This window comes from Photinus pyralis, unplaced genomic scaffold (assembly GCF_008802855.1).
Source record: "Photinus pyralis isolate 1611_PpyrPB1 unplaced genomic scaffold, Ppyr1.3 Ppyr1.4_LG8, whole genome shotgun sequence".
Taxonomy (NCBI): Eukaryota; Metazoa; Arthropoda; class Insecta; order Coleoptera; family Lampyridae; genus Photinus; species Photinus pyralis.
In genome coordinates, this window is record NW_022170819.1 from 16,071,050 (window position 1) to 16,075,307 (window position 4,258).

Below are 4,258 nucleotides of genomic sequence, written 5' to 3' on the forward strand. Positions count from 1 at the left end.
GAAATAAATAAATTTAAAAGTTACGCTTTTCTTTGTAACGAAGCGCCCAATTATTCGCCCATATATACCAGGTGATCATTAAAGCTAGTAGCGGGCATCTATGTACGATGTATTCATAAATTCCGGTATGAAAACTGAGCGCTTTGTTACAGACCTATCGAAAGATACCGAGACGAACTAGGATAGTGTACAGAGGAGTGGAAAACTATGAGGGGGAGTATAAAAAAGGCAATAACGTGGCAACAGGTAATTGGAGGGGATGGGGGAGACAATAAAAAGGAGTGGTGGGACAGAAAGTGTACCGATGAGAGAGATAGATACAGAATATTAACGGAGAAAGAAAGCAATGGAGAGATAGAAGAAAAAGAGTTGAGAGCACGGAAAAAAAAGATAAACGAAAATGTTAGGATGGAGAAACAGAATGAATGCGAACAACTACTGGAAATAAAAACAAAGAAGAACTTTTATAAGATGATACACGGAGAAAAAAGGGAAAGCATAACAAGTGGGAAAGGAACACGAATAGAAAACTGGAAGCATCACCAATGAGAGCAGGGGATGGAGGAGGGGTTAGAGGAAACAGGAAGAGAAGTGGTGGAAGGAGACGAGACATCAAGAAAAAAATTGAGCATGCAATTAAAGAGACTGAGAAAAAGGAAAGCGACAGAGAGACAGACCTTTTTTATGCAATGGTGAGAAGGGTGTCGATGTGTGGAACGGAGAAATGGAGTGGGAAGAAAGGGGCTGAACTAGAAGGAATGCAAAGAAGGTATACCAACGTGTACTGGCGTCGGGACGCAAAGCGGTAAGGTTTCAGGAAAGGAGAAAAAGAGAAAGTGAATTGGTGAAAGAATGTTTATCAACAAGGATAAGCGCAAAAGGAAACTGGGTGGAACAAAGAAAAAACGTAATGAAAGAAATAAATACAGACGTGCAGATGTCGAAAGGATGAAAGAAAAAGGGGAAAGAATGGAAGATGAACCTACAAAAAAGGACATAGATATTGTTGTGCAAACCATGTCAATGGACGTCAGTTTACACCCAAAAATAATGATGGGACACCGTGTATATGAGAAATATTTCAATTTATTAACTCGGAGAGGGAGAGGAGTGACGAATAAGCACAGAGTTAGTTGTTTTTTATTTGAATTCGTATTTCAGTATTTGTTGTTCCTTTATAGAATTGTTTGTAATTGCAAAATTTTTGTTTAAATTGTATCATTTGTGTAAATTATTCGACTTGGTTAAGACGCCTTAAGTAAGAAACATTTGGTCAAGCCTATCGAAATAAGGAGCGCAAAACCTTTGAGCGACCAGATTAACTGGATTATTTAAAAAGAAAAACTGTAAGGAATTTAAGATTTTTTTATTCGACCGTCTGCGTGCGGTATACTATGTCCAAACAAGCTTTGTAAGCTTCTCTTTACTTTGAGGAATTTTGTTTTAATTTTTATTAAATGTGGTAAGGAATAAATTTTTGTCATTGTGTGTTTTTTCGAACCCATTGTGCGACCCGGATTGAGTGTTCATGTCAGATTTTTGTTTTCATATCCCAGACCCATTTCATGGACAGGTATTTTGTGGGTGGTGTAGTTGGCCGATTACACACAATATACAAGTACAGCAACAGAGAGCGAGAGCTCACGAGAAAACAGTAGGTAAAAGGAGCTTATAAAGGGGTGGTTGCCGAAATATGGAAGAAAAAACAATAAACTAATAGCGAGGTTTAGGTACGACGTAGGAAACAAGGAGAAAGGGAAGGAGAAGTGGACGGAAGAAGAACAAGAAAATGGAAATGCAGACTTTGTGGAAAGAGGAAGATATTGAGCACATGTTATGGGAATGCAAAGAAGTAAAAAGAACAGGGGTAGCGGGAATGAAGATGAGAAAAAAGGAAGAAACACATAAATTATGTACATGTAGTTAAATTTGGAATAATATATGGAAGAAAAAACATCAAACTAATAGCAAAGTTGAGGTACGAGGTAGGAAACAAGGAGAAAGGGAAGGAGAAGTGGACGGAAGAAGAAGAACAAGAAAGAAAGGAAATGCAGACTTTGTGGAAAGAGCAAGATATTGAGCACAGGTTATGGGAATGCAAAGAAGTAAAAATAACAGGGCTAGCGGGAGTGAAGATGAGAAGAAAGGAAGAAACACACTAATTATGTACATGTAGTTAAATTTGTTGTATGTAAATGGCGTTAATAAAGAATTGATTGCCTACTGTTTGGACAAAATACTTATTAACAAAACCAAGCTTTTGTTGCTCCTAGAAAAATAGGCGACGGGAATTGTCGAAACCTGAAAGAATGGCACGTTCCTAAATCTACCCAAAAGATTGATTATAGGTAATTATACTGAATATACAATCAATGCCAAAAGGTAAGGAAACCACTTTCTTCAAATGAAACGGTAGAATTTACGATTCTAAGAACATTCTCTACATGTAAATTTAATTGACGACTACCTAATTAAAATGGATTTATCTGAAAACTAAATTCCTTCTTACTCTTTCAATACCTACTTAACTAAAGCATAGTTTTACATGGAGTCATCCGATGACTCGTCATCTAACGAAAGACGTGAAAGTCCATTTAAGGTTGGGACAACGAGAAACCAGTATTTGCGGATGAAGAACTACTCTAACGCCGACCAAGTAGTGTCCTTTAGTTTACAATCATTGTCCGAAATTGTTATTAAACAATTGCCGTTCATCGTCGACTTGAACCGACCGCGTTTTCCTGACGTCGAAATTCTATAAAATCCGCGCTTCGAGGTCGCTCTTGAAAATACGATCCCGCGCGCGCGCGCCCCGTCTCAAAACTTGGCGTTAAAGGTTTATTTGCAAACTTCGCGTTTTAATAATAAAAAGACGCGGTTGCGGATTTAGCGCGAAAAGTTTTATGAGGAAGAAAAATTTAGTGTCTCCAATTAGAAGGTGGTGTAAGGAGTTGTGCGCGCTTTATTAGTTTTTAAGGTAAGTTCACCTCGATTGGTTACGCTTTTTAAATATTTATTTTTAGAAGCGTGTCCGCTGATCTAACTTTAAGGTAACCTTTCACCCACACTAAAATCAGTTACTTTAATTAAATGGTATTGGTTAGCGCATCACGTAACAAAGTGACACGCGTGATGTAATTGCCCATTCATTATCATAGTATTTACGCGTACAACACGTATTCAAATGCAGCAAACATTGTTATTTTAGTACCGTATGTGTGCTTATGTGCAAATGAAATTAGGCGGGGCTCATTTAGAACCTAGAAATTTAGTTTTGAATTTAGAAATCGCAATTTCCCTCGTGGCTACTAACATTGCGAAATGAGAATCGTACGAATTCAATGGTGCCTACTTAAAAAATGTAGGTATATTCAGTACGAACTACGTAAAACGACCAAAATGTTTGTATAATAAGTTCATTTCCATTTGGAACTACTAAACAGGTTCTTTGTCTTGTTTTTGGACTTAATTTCAGTTGTAACGAAATATACCTAGCATCAGCGCCGCATCAGTCACAGTCGGATTCCGATAGGCGTCGTTTTTGCCCTTTTGTTAAATGTAAACTTTTTTGGCAACCACGTAATTTTGCGGTTACCAAATTGGCTACTGCTGATCGTGCCTGTTAAATGAGCTGGAAAAAACGATCCTTAACAGAGAATATCGGGCTAAAAGTAAGACACACCTTAGTACAATACAATGGATCAAGCACAAATTTCCATTAATGAATTCTTTAACACTCACTCTGCATAATATATATCTATAGTTCTATTGATAGCACATTTTTCACATTCATATTTGTCTAAATCGGTTCCGCAACTCAGTCTTTGTCCGCAAGGTTGACACCTAAAGTTTAAAAAAAACTCCAGAGGATATTGCCTCGTAAGAATGTTTGAGTGGTTGAAATTTTAGACGAATCGGCCAACCTGGCCCATTACAAAATTTCCACTCTGTCATATATTCACTGAAAATTTACGAAAAGAAATGCGAAACGAAGGAAATGCTTCTAAGATTTATTAAATTCCAAAGATTCCTACAAGATTTCAAGGCGTTTGAAAAAACAAGGTGATCCCCGGGAGGTAGGACATGTAATAAGCTGGAAACGACTGCAATTGATCCGGAAAAATTAAACAATCGAGTTAGACTGAAACTTTCGTCGGCAAACTTCTTGGATAGATTATTCGTTGAATCGCTGTCTTCAGGACAAATGTTTTCAATCGTTATCCCTTTGTGTTTATAGAATGAAATCAAGCAAGATTTT